A 17,238-nucleotide genomic window follows, 5' to 3' on the forward strand; every position below is an offset into this window, starting at 1 on the left:
TCTCATTTTATGTATCAACCTTTTGTGTGGAACCGTATCAAAAGCTTTTGAAAAGTCCATATACACAACATCCACTGCATTTCCTTGGTCCAGTCCAGAACTTGCCTCCTCATGAAAACTGATCAGATTAGTTTGACAGGAACGGTCCCTCGTAAACCCATGTTGATATTGGGTCATAAGGTTATTCTTCTTCAGATACTCTATTATAGCATCTCTTAGGAAACCCTCCAGGATTTTACCCACAGTAGAGGTTAAGCTTACTGGCCTATAATTTCCAAGTTCAGTTTTTGTCCCCTTTTTGAATATTGGCACCACATTTGCTATACGCCAGTCATGTGGTACAGACCCTGTTATTATGGAATCTTTAAAGATTAAAAATAATGGTCTATCTATGACGTTACTTAATTCCTGCAGTACTCGCGGGTGTATCCCATCCAGGCCTGGGGATTTGTCAACTTTAGTGATTTTTAGACGCCGCCGTACTTCCTGCTGGGTTAAGCAAGTGACATTTAATGGAGAATTTTTGTTATCACTAATCATGTTTTCTGTCATGCGATTTTCTTGTGTAAATACGTTTGAAAAAAAATCATTTAGCATATTGGCTTTTTCCTCATCCTCATCCACCATTTCACCCAGACTATTTTTAAGGGGGCCAACACTATCATTTTTTAATTTTTTACTATTTATGTAGTTAAAGAATATTTTGGGGTTATTTTTACTTTCTCTGGCAATGATTCTCTCTGCCTCAATTTTTGCTGCCTTGATTTGCTTTTTACATAATTTATTTAATTTTCTATATTTATTTAATGCCTCATCACTACCTACTTGCTTTAGTTCTCTAAATGCTTTCTTTTTGTCACTTATTGCGCCCCTTACAGCTCTATTTAGCCATAGTGGTTTCCTCCTATTTCTAGCATGTTTATTCCCAAAGGGTATATATTGTGCACAGGTCCTATTCAGGATGTTAATAAATGTCTCCCATTTGCTTTGTGTAGCTTTATGTCTCAGGATATCGTCCCAGTTTATTGCACTAAGATCATCTCTCAACCGTTGGAAATTAGCCTTCCTGAAGTTTAGTGTCCTTGTAACCCCTCTACTACACATCTTATTAAAGGTTACATGAAAACGTATTATTTTGTGATCACTATTACCCAAGTGACCCCCAACTCGTATATTTGATATGCGGTCTGGTAAGTCAGTGCGAAAAATTGGGAAAACTTTGAAAGTGTCCCCAAATGCAGTTACAAAAACCATCAAGCGCTACAAAGAAACTAGCTCACATGAGGACCGCCCCAGGAAAGGAAGACCAAGAGTCACCTCTACTTCTGAGGATAAGTTTATCCGAGTCACTAGCCTCAGAAATTGCGGGTTAACAGCAGCTCAGATTAGAGACCAGGTGAATGCCACACAGAGTTCTAGCAGCAGACACATCTCTTCAACAACTGTTAAGAGGAGACTTTGTGCAGCAGGCCTTCATGGTAAAATAGCTGCTAGGAAACCACTGCTAAGGACAGGCAACAAGAAGAAGAGACTTGTTTGGGCTAAAGAACACAAGGAATGGACATTAGACCAATGGAAATCTGTACTTTGGTCTGATGAGTCCAAATTTGAGATCTTTGGTTCCAACCACCGTGTCTTTGTGCGACGCAGAAAAGGTGAACGGATGGACTCTACATGCCTGGTTCCCACCGTGAAGCATGGAGGATGAGGTGTGATGGTGTGGGGGTTCTTTGCTCGTGACACTCTTAGGAATTTATTCAAAATTGAAGGCATACTGAACCACCATGGCTACCACAGCATCTTGCAGCGGCATGCTATTCCATCCGGTTTGCGTTTAGTTGGACCATCATTTATTTTTCAACAGGACAATGACCCCAAACACACCTCCAGGCTGTGTAAGGGCTATTTGATCAAGTAGGAGAGTGATGGGGTTCTACGCCAAATGACTTGGCCTCCACAGTCACCAGACCTGAACCCAATCGAGATGGTTTGTGGTGAGCTGGACCGCAGAGTGAAGGCAAAAGGGCCAACAAGTGCTAAGCATCTCTGGGAACTCCTTCAAGATTGTTGGAAGACCATTTCCGGTGACTACCTCTTGAAGCTCATCAAGAGAATGACAAGAGTGTGCAAAGCAGTCATCAAAGCAAAAGGTGGCTACTTTGAAGAACCTAGAGTATAAGACATATTTTCAGTTGTTTCACACTTTTTTGTTAAGTATATAATTCCACATGTGTTAATTCATAGTTTTGATGCCTTCAGTGTGAATGTACAATTTTCATAGTCATGAAAATACAGAAAAATCTTTAAATGAGAAGGTGTGTCCAAACTTTTAGTCTGTACTGTATATATGCAGAATAAAACAGAAACTGAGAATTACACCCAGTGTACAGGACAATGAGAAGTGGTACGGAATGATTCCCCCCCTCAACCCCTTCCCGGCAAAGTATGGTGACCCCATCACAGTATGATTCCCCAACTGTGATCCCCACACAGAATAATAGACCACATATAGCACTACATACAGTACAATATAATAGGCCCCACATAGTCCTCCATACAGTATAATGGGCACAAAATAGTGTTCCATACAGTATAATGGGCCCCACATAGTCCTCCATACAGTACAGTATAATAGCCAAACATAGTGCTCCATACAGTATATTGGCCCCCCACTTAGTGCTTTATACAGTATAATGGCCCCTGTCAGGGGACGCAACTCCGCTGCCTCCAATTGTTAGGACAATTATGCTGTTGACTGATGAGTGATGGATGAGGCCGTGGCTGTTTTCCCTCCTAGGCCAGTTATTGGGGAACTCACAGTGAGCATATAATATATATTATTATTATTTATTTATATAACACCATTGATTCCATGGTGTTGTACATAAGGAGTTACATACAAAATACAGATATCACTTACAGTAAATTAACTAACAATGATAGACTCGTACAGGGGGAAGAGGAACTGGATACGCTGGTCAATTGGGAGCCAGTGAAGAGATTTGCAAAGGGGGGTAGCAGGGGAGTAGCGAGGAGAGAGATGAACTAGTCGGGCACAGAGTTAAGGACAGACTGGAGAGGTACGAGAGGTAGGCCACAGAGGAGGATGTTGCAGTAGTCGAGGCGGGAGATGATGAGGGCATGCACAAGCAGTTTAGTAGATTGAGGGTTGAGGAAAGGACGCATTCTGGAAATATTTTTGAGCTGGAGGCGACAGGAGATGGCGAGGGCTTGGATGTGTAGTTTGAAGGACAGAGCAAAGTCGAGAGTTGCAACGAGGCAGCGGATTTCTGGTACAGGGGAAAGAGTGATGTCATTTATTGTGATAGATTGATCAGATAGGAAAAATACGCGAGATGGAGGAAAGATGATGAGTTCAGATTTGTCCACATTAAGTTTGAGGAAGCGAGAGGAGAAGAAGAAGGATATGGTTGATAGACACGCTGGGATTCTGGACAACAGGTGATGTCTGGGCCAGAGAAGTAGATCTGTGTGTCATCAGCGTACAGGTGGTACTGGAAACCGTGAGACTTTATGAGCTGTCCCAGGCTAAGGGTATAGATGGAGAAGAGTAGGGGTCCTAGGACAGAGCCTTGCAGGACTCCAACAGAGAGAGGGCGGAATGAGGGGGTAGTGTGGGAGTGGGAGACGCTAAAAGTGCGGTTGGAAAGGTATGAGGAGATCCAGGATAGGGCAAGGTCTTTGACACCAAAAGAAGAGAGAATCTGTAGTAGGAGGCAGTGATCAACTGTGTCGAAGGCAGAGGACAGGTCTAGAAGGAGGAGTATGGAGAATTGTCTGTTAGCTTTGGCTGTAAGTAAATCATTAGTAATTTTGGTAAAGGCAGTTTCGGTGGAATGGTAGGGATGGAAGCCAGATTGTTGGTTGTCAAAGAGAGAGTTAGATGAGAAATGGGAGGAAAGTTCAGTGTGAACATGTTGCTCATGGAGTTTGGAGGCGAATGGGAGCAGCGATATGGGGCGATAGCTGGACAAAGCTGTTGGGTCGAGGGATGGCTTTTTGAGGATAGGTGTGATTGTGGCATGCTTGAAAGCAGAGGGGAAGGTACCAGAAGTTAGTGATAGGTTGAAGAGAAGGGTTAAGGATGGGATAAGGTTGGGGAGGAAGTGGGATGGGATGGGGTCAAGAGCACAAGTGGTGAGGTGTGATTTGGAGAGGAGGCGGGTAAGCTCTCCTTCAGTGATGTTGTAGAGGGAGGTTATGGGGGAACTGTAGTGGTCTGGAAAACAAAGTTGTGGGGGTCGGACAATGAAGGCTTGCCTTGTTTGGTCAATCTTGTTTTTGAAGTGTGTGGCAAAGTCCTCAGCAGTGATGAGGGAGTTCAGCGGGGGCAGAGGAGGAAGTTAAAAGTGTTGAATAGTTGTTTGGGGTTGAAGGATAAGGAGGATATGAGGGTTGTGAAGTAGGCCTGTTTAACGGAGGTGAGGGCTGATTTGAATGCGAGTCTTGCTTGTTTAAATGCAGTGAAGTCATCTTGCAAATGTGTTTTCTTCCTACGCCGCTCTGCAACCCTGGACGCTTGCCGAAGCTTTTTAGTGAGGTTATTGTGCTAGGGCACTCTGCCATGCACAAGAAGGGCGACCGAGTCAATAGCTGATGTGAGAATGGCATTGTAGAAAGCAGTGGAGCTGTCTGTTTCGTGGAGTGAAGATATAGATGTCAGTGGTAGAATAGAGTCAGAGAGTGTGTGAGTGTCTAGATGTACAAGGTTTCTGCGGGGGTGTGCTAGTTGCTGAACATGAGTGACAGGTGAGGAGGACAGGGATGAGAAAGTAAGTAGATGATGGTCAGATAGGGGGAGGGGGTAGTTTGAGAGGTTAGATAGTGTAACATACCTGGTGGCGGGCTTGCATAGTGCACCATCTCCCACTATGCAAGATCGCAAACTTGATCTTCAGTCCAGTCTGCTAGCCTGGCTTCTATTCATGCTGTCTTCTTGTCTCTGTTCTGACTGCTTAGGGCGGCGGCTTGGTCACTTCCTGTTTCTTGTAGCTGCTGTGGGCACACCCCTAATGCGTCCCCAGCCTATTGATGTCTGTCACTCGATATTTAAACCAGCTCCACCTTGGAGCTGATGCCTGAGCAACTCTATCATTCAGTATGCTCCTTGACTCTGAATGTGCTAGGTCCTGTTCTGTTTTTCCTGCCTGTCTGCCTTCCTGGAGGCTGTATTCCCAGGCCTGTCTGAACACGCTCCTAGTCTGTTTGTCCCGCCTTCTAGGGGCCGCATACCTAGATCTGTTATCTGTGTTTTCTTGTCTGTCTGTCCGCCTTCCTGGAGGCTGTATTTCCAGGCCAGTCTGAACACGCTCCTAGCCTGTTCGTTCCGCCTTTCTGGGGGCCGCATACCCAGACTCGCTCCTGTATCTCGCTGCAGTGTCAGTTCCTGTCTGAACACTCAGTTCCTGTCTGAACACTCTCCTAGCCTGTTAACTGTCTTTCTCTATGTCCATACCTTCCCTTTTTCTGCAGAGTCTGAAGCTGCACCTAACTCCTACTTGTTGTCGCTGTACTTCCGTTTGTGAATTTAGAGTCCACTCGCTACTTCATTGCAAGTACCTTGTGTGTATCTGGTTCTGCTTTTCCCTTCCAGTCTGTTCAGTGTGAACAGAGCCCTGTCCTCTCTGCCTTGCTCACTGCTCTGGCGGTTCCTGCCCGCTCTGCCTTGCTCACCGCTCCGGCGGTTCCTGCCCGCTCTGCCTTGCTCACCGCTCCGGCGGTTCCTGCCTGCTCTGCCTTGCTCACCGCTCCAGCGGTTCCTGCCTGCTCTGCTTTGCTCACTGCTCCGGCGGTTGCTGCCTGCTCTGCCTTGCTCACCGCTCCGGTGGTTCCTGCCTGCTCTGCCTTGCTCACCGCTCCGGCGGTTCCTGCCTGCTCTGCCTTGCTCACTGCTCCGGCGGTTCCTGCCTGCTCTGCCTTGCTCACCGCTCCGGCGGTTCCTGCCTGCTCTGCTTTGCTCACCGCTCCGGCGGTACCTCTCTGCTCTGCTTGTCTACCGCATCTGCGGTTCTGTTCCTGAATCCCAGTCTGTACTGGACCCTATCCAGCCTGTGCTCCAACCTGCTAGTACCTCCCCGTCTGCACGCCAGCAGTACTTGTCAGTATCCTCCTGTCTGCATACCAGCCGTGCCTGCCAGTATCATCCTGTCGGCACTCCAGCCGTGCCTGGGTCTGGCCTGGAGTAGCACCTGGTCCCTCTGCTCGATTCCTCCCTGGTGCACGGCGTCGTTAGCCATCGTGCGACCTTGGTCAGATCGGGTAGATACATAGTTACGCCCCTCCAGGCACTCTCCGGTTCATGGCACAGTGGAATCACAAAATCACGCACACGCCAGTCAGCCCGGGCGTGTGCATAACAGATAGGGAGCAGAGTCAGGAGAAGATAAGGTCCAGTGTAAATCCATCTGTGTGGGTGGCTGAAGAGGACCACTGAGTAAGTCCAAGAGATGAAGTGAGCGACAGAAGTATGGATGCTGCTAACTGGCAAATGTCAGTGGGGATGTTGAAATCGCCCATGATGATGGTGGGAATGTCAGCAGACAGAAAATAGGGAAGCCAGGTGGAGAATTGGTCAATTAAAGGAGTGACCGGGCCCGGAGGTCTGCATATGACAGCCACTTGGAGGTTGGAGGGAGAGTAGATGTGGACAGAGTGGACTTCAAAAGAAGGGAGGATGAGGGAAGGTAGAGGTGGGATAGGGTTAAAGGTGCAGTTGGCAGAAAGGAGAAGACCCACTCTTCCACCATGTCTATTACCAGGGCGAGGAGTGTGGGTGAAGTGCAAGCCACCCTAACACAGCGCAGCAGGGGAGGCAGTGTCGGAGGGTGTCAGCCATGTTTCGGTGATGCCCAGGAGGGAGAGATTACGAGAGGAAAAGAGTAATAACATGTAGCTTATTGCTGATAGAGCGGGCGTTCCAGAGTGTTCCAAAGAGAGGGAGCAGGTATTGGTACCTTTGGCAGTGTGGACAGGTGCCAATTCCTGCTGGAGAATGAAATTTCCATCTCCAAAAAGCTTGTCAGCAGAGGGAAGCATGAAGTGCTCTAAAATTTCCTGGTAGACGGCTGCACTGATTTTGGTCTTGATAAAACACAGTGGACCTACACCAGCAGATGACATGGTTCCCCAAACCATCACCGTGGAAACTTCACACTAGACCTCAAGAAGCTTGGATTGTGTGCCTCTCCACTCTTCCTCCAGACTCTGGGACCTTGATTTCCAAATGAAATGCAAAATTTACTTTCATCTGAAAACACCTTGGACCATTGAGCAACAGTCCAGGTCTTTTTCTCCTTGGCCCAGGTAAGACGCTTCTGGCGTTGTCTATTGGTCATCAGTGGCTTGACACAAGGAATAGGACACTTGTAGCCCCTGTCCTGGATACATCTGTGTGTGGTGGCTCTTGAAGCAATGACTCCAGTAGCAGTCCACTCCTTGTGAATCTCCCTCAAATTTTTGAATGGCCTTTTCTTGACAATCCTTTCAAGGCAGCAGTTATCCCGGTTACTTGTGCACCTTTTCCTACCACACTTTTTCCTTCCACTTAACTTTCCATTGATATGCTTGGATACAGCACTCTGTGAACAGCCAGCTTGTTTAGCAATGACCTTTTGTGGCTTACCCTCCTTGTGGAATGTGTCAATGACTGCCTTCTGGACATCTATCAAGTCAGCAGTCTTCCCCATGATTGTGGAGCCTACTGAAACAGACTAATGGACCTTTTAAATGCTTAGGAAGCCTTTCTTTTTTGTTAATTATCCTAATTTACTGAGATATTGACATTTGTGTTTTCGTTGGCTGTAAGCCATAATCATCAACATTAACAGAGATAAGCACTTGAAATAGATCACTCTGTTTGTAATGACTCTATATAATATATGAGTTTCACTTTTTGTATTGAAGAATTGAAATAAATTAACTTTTTGATGATATTCTAATTTTGTGAGAGGCACCTTTACCTAATCGGTTTGGCAAAATCTGGAACTCTACATTCAAGCACTCAGTCAGCAGCACAGAGGGAACCTACTTATCAGCTGTCATTGAATTTGCCTAAATAAGGATTTTCTTTACTTTGTCCCAGCCAGTAGCGACAGGCAGTTAGGTCTAAACCTGGATTTACACACAGCAACATGCAGAGCATACAGTATATTCAAACATAACACATTAAGCATTGACATAGATTTGAGCCCACTGCACATATGGATGATATATGGCTCAATTATGTCTGGATACAATTTCACATTCTAAAGTTCCCACTGTATGGGCATTGTAAAATTTACACTGTATATATGAACTTGTGGTTTTGTGAATTTGTGTCGTGCTAACCTACAGTATATCGCAAAGTGTAAAATCTATATCCATATAGGGTAGCCCAACAGTAGGTATACATTTGAATCAATTACATTTATCACAGATCATATTTGTAAACATACACACAAAAAAACAAGTTTATTTGGATTTTATTACATTGTTTGTTTATTACATTTACATTTGTTTAACACTTTCATCAACATTGCAACATTTCTGTTACTGCTTTTAGCTTTGTAGAAGGCTTAAAAAAAATACGGATGGTCCTTGCTGGAGAAGTGTTTTTCTTTTAACCCTTTTATGACTAATGACGAACATAGCACGTCATGAGCGGGTGTCAGTTGCCGCACCATGATGTGCTATGTCCGTCATGACTTTAAACTGTCACTGGGTATAAACACGCAGTGACAGTGTAATGCCGTGATGCACTACTCTGCCATAGGTCACGCACCATGTGGTGTGCGAATGTTACCACTTCACTATGCCTGAGCGCTTATGCAGCGCCCCGAGGGCTCGGTTGCTACAGGGGTATTGCACCTCAACCACAGGTGTGATATTCCACTCCCAGGTAAGGATGGAGTGCGGACCAGGGCTCAGTTAGCTGCTTGCACACACACACACCCCATTTCCGGGGGACAGCTCGACGGTGTTCCCAGATCCGGGCACAACTGACCATGTCCCTGGCTGGAGTGGGGAGGGGGGAAGAGAACCCAGTGGTGTAGGAGCAGAAAGGGGGCGGTTTCTGGAGCACAGGAAGGAGCTCATTGGGTGAAGGTCACCTGAGCTCAGACACAGAGAAGCAGATAAAAGGTGGGAGCCATCTTAAGTCGTAGAGTAGAGTAGTAGGAGTGGAGAGTTCAGTTCAGTCAGAGCTGACAGGGAGCCACGGCTCAGCCTGAGCTCAGCTCCACGAGGCAGGCCTAGAGAGAAGGCCGGGGCCAGAGAGGAGAAGAGGAGAAGGAGAAGGAAGGAAGGAGAAGAGACAGAGGAGTGGAAGGGCTCCAGAAACAAGAAGGCAGAAGGGACCCTAAGAGTGCAGAACGGTCAGCAACCGTTGCATACCCCATTATACCGGGTGAAAGGGTCAGGATGTGGAAAGGTACCAGATCCCTAAGTTGGTGGAGGTGAATCTACCCTCAGCCAAGAACCGGAGGTTGTGACCATTTATTGGTGCGACCCCCCGCTAAACCTGCTAGGAAGGCACCATATAGGATAGCGGGAATTGAAGGCCAACGCTTACCCGACATGGTCCGCGTCAGGACACTGGTGGGGCACGAGAGGCCAGAGAAAGGACAGAAGGGGGTCCTGTGCCATACTCCTGAATTGCCTGGGGGTTGACCGAGCTCCTCGCCTGGTGGACGCAGCATGGCTCGAGCAGTCCTTGCTGACAGAAGTGACTTGGATAACAACTGTGAGTAAAAGACCCTGGACTGCATCATTGGACTCTGTGTGATTTCTGCTGCGCCGGCACCATCACCCCCAGCATCCACCTACACTACCCTGAGGCTACACTCTTCCCGTGGGGAGTTATCCTACCCCTGTGCTGCACACCAACACCAGCCTTAGCGGTCTGCCTTGCAGCGGCGGTTATCCCTGACTGCAATCCACAGGTGGCGTAGTCGGACATTTAAAGCACTGATTGATAGACTGCCACAACTTGGTCTGACCACCCTACCCCCAGCATCGTACAGAAGCCCGGTTCCGGGTACCCCACGGCCCAGGGGGCGAGTCACTTACACCGAGGTTTCAGTGTAAATATCTGAAATACGGGATTCAGACGGAACCCCCGATGGAAGATTCCCTATAATAAGGCAGATGGTGGCACTGTGGATGCCGTTTGGCCTACGATCCAGCGGTGTCCGCCTTTTTAGGTGTGCATAAAAGCACGGTCGGCTACAGTTTTGTGCCCTTCTGAAAAGAAGGACACCGCTGAAAGGAGGCCAGACGGAGTCCAGAGTAACTCTACTGCCTCATTATAGTGAATGGATCCCTCGGGAATTTCATCTGAATCACTTCACTCAGAGATTTAGATGGAAACCCTATGTAAGTGCTCAGCGTAGAGAGCAAGATAAATGTGATTCAAAATGTTATGTAAAATGTTTCCAACAAAAGCTTCAAATCAATCCAAAAAAAAGCACGTTCCTACTCAGGTCCGTCATCTGTAAATGGAAATATAGGGAGCTTCCATGTCACTGGTAGTACAAAGGCTCTGCAAAAACGCTATGGCTCCTCGCCCCCCAAAAGATATCCAAAAAATTCTGCGCTCCCAAAACCAAATGCCCCCCTCCCTTCTGAGCCCCACAGTGTGCCTAAACCACATTTAGCGTCCACATGTTTGGCAGGGGTATAATTTCCAAAATGGGGTCACTTGGGGGATTCTGCTCTTCTGACACTTAGTGGTTCTGTACAGTTATTGGCACCCATGCAGTTTAAGTACATAATGTGGAATATCGCCTGAAAAAAATGAATCAAGCAAAACAGTTTTTTTGTATAGCTAGCTATGTCACTGGTATTGGCACCTTTTATATTAATTTAGTATGGAAACACATTTTGACTCGCCTGTGGTAAATCACAAAAGAGATTAACCTGTGATTAATTGTTGGTGCCCACGTGACATGAATTAGTTAATGAATGATGACTTCAGTGTTTTAAAAAGCAACATGGTAGTCCATGTTCTTTGTCACCATGGTGAAGACAAAGGAGCTGTCTGAGGACATCAGAACTGCTATTATTAGAAAACACAAGACTTCCAAAGGGTATAAGGCCATCTCCAAAGACCTTGGTATCCCAGTTTCAACAATGCGCCATGTTATTAAGAAGTTTTCCAGGCATGAAACCATCAAGAACCTCCCTGGACATGGAGAAAAGCGGTGTCTTCGAAGGTTGGTGAGAATGGTGGAAAAAACACCACGTCAAACATCCAAGACCTGAAGGCCAACCTGGAACAGTCTGGGGTAATGGTTTCAACAAGTATCATACACCACACACTAAACCAAGCAGAGCTTTATGGGCGAAGGCCAAGTAAGAAACCATTGCTGAAGAAAAGACATAAACAAGGAACAACTGATCTTTGCCAAAGAGTACCTTGGCAAACCACAAGCCTTCCAGAAAAATGTTCTGTGGACAGATGAAACAAAATAGAGCTTTTTGGCAATGCAAAGCAACAGTTTATTTACAGACGGTGCAATGAAGCTTATGAGGAAAAGAACACCTTATCAACAATTAAGCATGGTGGAGGATCCATAATGCTGTGGGGTTGCTTTGCTGTGCCTGGTACTGGAGTCCTTGGCCGTGTCACAAGAATCATGAAATCATGGAATTATCAAGAGATTTTAGAGGGAAATGTCCTACCCAGTGTAAGACAACTTGGTTTGAGTCGAAGATCATGGGTCCTCCAGCAAAACAATGACCCAAAGCACACATTCAAAAGTACACAGGAATGGTTGAAAAAGAAAAAATTGACTGCTTTAAAATGGCCAGCAAAGAGTCCTGACCTCATTCCCATTAAAAATCTTTGGGGTGAGGTGAAATTTGCCATTATGAAAAAAAACCCTGCAAACATTCAAGAAATTTGAACTAACTGTAAAGGAAGAGTGAGAGAAAATTCCAGCTGAGAAGTGCAAGAAGCTTATAGATGGCTACAAGAAACGTTTAGAGGCTGTCAGCAATGCCAAAGGGTGTGCAACCAAGTATTAATTAGGGGTGCCTTTATTGCTGCACATGCTGTTTATTCTGTTTCTTCTTTGAAATTGCAACATGGAAGTTGAAAAACAATGTTTTATTGTTGTATCACTTTGGACCACTAATTAAAAAATCCCGAGAATATAACTTTGGTACATTTCCCTTTATTTCTGAAGATATTATACAGTCTATGAATAAAATGAAAGGGTGCCAATAATGGTGATCAGCAAACTATTCTATGAAAATCTGCGCTCCAAGAAGCAAATAGCTCTCCTTCAGTTCTGAGTATCGCCGTTTGGCTAAGCAGTACTGTACATCCACATATGCAGTATTTCCACATTCAGAAGAAATTGTGTGACAAATTTTGGTGCCATTTTTACCCATTTCCCCCACGTGAAAATGTAAAATCTGGGGCTAAAATAAAATTTTTGTGGTAAAAAATGTAATTATTTTTTCTTCACTGCCAAGTGGTATAAAATTCTGTGACAAACCCGTGTTGTCAATATGATCACTGCACCCTTGGATAAATTAATTGAGAGGTGTAGTTTGTTAAATGGGGTGACTTATGGGGGGTTCTGCTATTCTGGCACCTCAGGCGCTCTTCCAGTGGGTCATGACACCCACAAACCATAACATTAAAATCTGCACTATAATATGGCACTCCTTCCCCTCTGAGCATTGCACTGAGCCTCAAAATTAGCTCCCAATTACATGCAGGGTATTGGCGCAATCAAGAGAATTTGCACTGTAAGGTCCATTTTTTCCTATTAGCCCTTATAAAAAAAATAATTTGGGGCTAAAACAACATTTTAGAGGTAAAAATGTAATTATTCTTTCTTCACCGTCCAATGGTAGAAATTTCTGTGAGGTGCATGTGGTGTCAACATACTCACTGAACTCCAATATGGCGCTTCTTCCCTTCTGAGCTTTGTACTGTGCCTCAAAAGTAGTTTTTGATCACTTATGGTGCACTCAGGAGATATTGCAAGACAAATTTTGGAGTCCATTTTTTCCTGTTACCCTTGTGAAAATAAAAAATTTACAGCTAATAGAACATTTTTGTGGGAAAAATGTGATTTTTTATTTTCACGACTCTACGTTATAAACGTCTGTGAAGCACCTGTGGGTTCAAGGTGCTCACCACACATCTGTTACCTTTATGAAAATAAAAAAAATTGAGGCTCAAATAAAATATTTGTGAAAAAAGTAAAATGTTCATTTTTTCCTTCCTCATTGCATTAATTTCTGTGAAGCACCTGAAGGGTTAATAAACTTCTTGAATGTGATTTTGAGGATTTTCAGCTGTGCAGTTTTTAGAATGGTGTCGCTTTTGGGTGTTGTCTGTCATAAAGGCCCCTCAAAGTCACTTCAAATGTGACGTGGTCCCTAAAAAAATGGTTTTGGAAATTTTGTTAGAAAAATGAGAAATCGCTGATCAATTTTTAACCCTTCTAACCTCCTAGCAAAAAAATTATGTTTAAAAAATTGTGCTGATGTAAAGTAGACATGTGGGAAATGTCATTTATAAACTGTTTACAATATTTTCACAAATAAACTCAAGTCATATAGAACAAATTTTACCACTATCATGAAGTGCAATACGTCATGAAAAAACGATCTCAGAATCACTGGGATCTTTTAAAGCGTTCCAGAGTAATTACCACATACATTTACACAAGGAGACACTAAGCAAGGTATACATCCCTCGGGGCATGGTTGCTTTGGATTGGCCAACAGACATATTTAAACATCTCACTCCCCCTTCTCTTTTGTGACACGCCCTCGGAAGAAGAGAGCAGCGAAACGATGTCCGTCGGGTGTGGGGAGGACACAGCTGCTCCTAGGGTTTTCCTGACCTATTTCCCCATCAGGTAACTTACCTTTGATTGTGATATATGTGGTAACCCTATTATAGATTGGTCAGTGTTATTTATCCCTTAGGAACAGTCATTTCATGGGTTAGTAGTGTGAATGGAATATAAAATAGCTGCCCTGGCACCATACTTTTTTCACACCGTACTGCTTTCTCATGTTTATATACCTGTGCTGTGTGTCTATCCTCTTGCTTGGAGATTTTTTTTACCCTTTCTTTTTTAATACTTATCTTTTTATACATAATCAATAAAGCTATATGTTTTTATTATATCTAGTCGGAATCTCTTCTTATCTGGCGGGTGTATGCTGTAACAGATTTTGTTGTGTGTAATATATGGAAGTGTCTGACATTTATTGTGGACTAAAGGAGTAATTATGTTTTCTGTTTTTTGTAAACAGACGGTCCGATTTTCTGGCATTATAGATCTTAAGGCCAGGGAAAGTTCCTGGCAATCTAAGGCCACAGATTTGTTTAGACAGGGAGCCTCTGGTGTCACTCCAGAAGTAGCTATAAATAATAAGGTCCTAATAAAACAATATAAAAATGGCCTACACAAAAAGACACGTTTGTGGTGGAAAAGATCATTCCTTGAGAATTATTTGGACAAACAGATCATACCCAGAAGTCTCCATGTAAAATTGTTCCCCTCGTTTGAATTAGAGGATGAGCCATTGGTCAAGAGATGGGTGTCGGCAGCAACAGCATGCTCTTTGGAGTTCATTCAAATTATTATTGATAAAAATACCGCATCACTTAAATAAATCGATGAGGAAATTGAGGAATTATAAAAAAATTATTAAAGGAGATACCTGTGGATAATTTTGATGGTGGTGAAAATTAACAAAGAAGTGGACAAATGGGAGAATGAAGTAAGTGAGAATAAATTAAAAAAGTATCAGAGGGATACTAACAATTAAGAAACAGGCGACATCTTTCGCTGGCAAAATAAAAATGAAAAAGAAAGGAAATCCAATAATCAACACATTAGGAAACCTGTCAGTCCAGCATACTCCATAAGTCCCTCTGAGAGCTCTAAGCAGTCATTCACTGACAATCTCTTCCAGTGATATGGAGGTAGTCAGCAATGACTCACCTCATACTAGAAACCCTAATAGGCAGGAAAGGCACCTCCCGGATATCTTCACTAGATCCAAGGGTTATAGGACAATAACGGATCGACCAAATGTAATTAATAGTGATGAGCGAGCATGCTCACCACTATTCGGTACTCGCCTGAGCATCTCAGTGCTCGAGATGCTTCGTGCTCGGCGAGTAATTTTGAAATGCTCGGGCGGGAGCTCGAGTCCCCGCCCCACATGTTTGGCATTGTTTAGACAGCGAATTAACATGCGGAGATTGCCTGCCAGTCACTGTAATGCCACAGCCATGTTCGTTGTGGCATTACAGTGATTGGCTGGCTGCATAGCGTCATTGGGTCTATATAAGACCCGGGAACCTATGCTAGCCACAGTGTACCGAAAAAGCCGGCAAAGTAGGGAGAGGTGCTGCTGAGTGAGGGAGAAAATTGGCGGTTGTTTTAGTGAGGCATTTCAGCCTATTAGAAATCTACACTAACAGTCCTTCTAAGCACTAATTCTGATGCATATCAATCCTGGTGATAGCAGGAGTTAGGCAGAGTTTGTGGAGAGCGTATACAACAGAATAAAGTAGAGTCCATTGCACGTTCTTTCTGCTGTTGTTACTCATATCTATACCCCTACATATCAGGGCTAATAATCTTTGTGCTCTTAATCCTGATTATTTTGGTGAAAAGCAATAAAACACACCATTTTTACTGCTCCATTTGATTGTTAGCAGCATACAGTCAGATTTGTTTGATTTTAATAGCATTGCTGTATTGTGGAAGCAGAGAAACTTGTCCATCATCTCAGGTGGTCAAATATTACTGCGATAATCATCCTGACATTTTTTGGGAACGTGACAAATATTTTACTTCATTTAAAGTCTGCCAGTTGTGTGTTTAAACCTATTCACACTTGGTCGCTGAACAATACCATATCTATAAGGCCACTGCCTAAAACCATGGTCATCAGATGCGATCCTATATTACTGCGATAATAATCCTGACATTTTTGGGAATGTGACAAATATTCTACTCAATTTAAAGTCTTCCAGTTGTGTATTTAAACCTATTCACACTTGGTCGCTGACCAATACCATATCTATAAGGCCACTGCCTAAAACCGTGGTGATCAGACGTGATCCTATATTACTGCGATAATAATCCTGACATTTTTGGAACGCGACAAATATTCTACTCCATTTAAAGTCTGCCAGTTGTGTGTTTAAACCTATTCACACTTGGTCACTGACCAATACCATATCTATAAGGCCCCAGCCTAAAACCGTGGTCATCAGACGTGATCCTATATTACTGTGATAATAATCCTGACATTTTTGGGAACGTGAAAAATATTCGACTCCATTTAAAATGGGTAAGGTGCATGGAAAGGGACGGGGAAGTGGACGTGATGTGATGGTGCACGCAGAGGCCGAAGCTGTGGGCAAGCTGAAATTGTGCCTACTGAGAGAACACAACAAGCACCCACATTATGTCACCCTACCTTCCTGTCGCCCCTTTTTAGAGGGCCGCGGAACACCACTTTTGAAGCCAGAGCAGTGTGAAAAGGTTGTTGGTTGGATAGCAGATAATGCTTCCAGTCAGTTTGCCACCCCCACCTCCACCACCCTGTCTTCCACATTGTCCAGTCTCAGTAGTCGTGAGTCTGGACTAGAGATGAGCGTTGTTCTACTCGAACTGTTCGCCAATCTCAAACTCGAGCTGTTTTGGGCGGTGTTCGAGCCGTTCGGCGAACACGAACGATTTGAGAAAAATTCGGCTGTTCGAGGTTATGTTCGATAACTGTTCGTGCACCAAAATCATAACTGGATTTTTTCTCAGTAATGATGAAAATTAATGTTAATACGCAGTTTGAGTGTACAGCGGGGTGGGGGGAGTGGCAGGGGATGGATCTCTGCAGGAATAATGAAGATCTCCATTTTTTTTTCTCTTTCCCGCATTTACAGTGGGGAGGTGCAATCTGTCAGCCTATCAGCAGCGCACACACGGAGCGAAGTGCTTTTTTTCACACAAGCAAGGGCATGTGTCATTGGCAGTGTATGTCACATGTCCTTGCCCTATAAGACCCAGCCATTTTCCCTGTCGCCACCATTTTCTCACTGCTGCAGCTGCGTGTTAGACGGCACCGCTGTTGCTGTGTGCGCTATACCTTGTTAATTTCAAGCCAATTTTCGCACAAATCTACAGATAGCTTGGGAGTAGGGAATAGTTGTGATTGCAGTCCTTTTAAGGACTAGGTTACAGCATTTCC

The sequence above is a fragment of the Phyllobates terribilis genome, unplaced genomic scaffold (assembly GCF_046119375.1).
Source record: "Phyllobates terribilis strain yellow unplaced genomic scaffold, ASM4611937v1 Scaffold_1__5_contigs__length_1240528914, whole genome shotgun sequence".
Classification (NCBI taxonomy): domain Eukaryota; kingdom Metazoa; phylum Chordata; class Amphibia; order Anura; family Dendrobatidae; genus Phyllobates; species Phyllobates terribilis.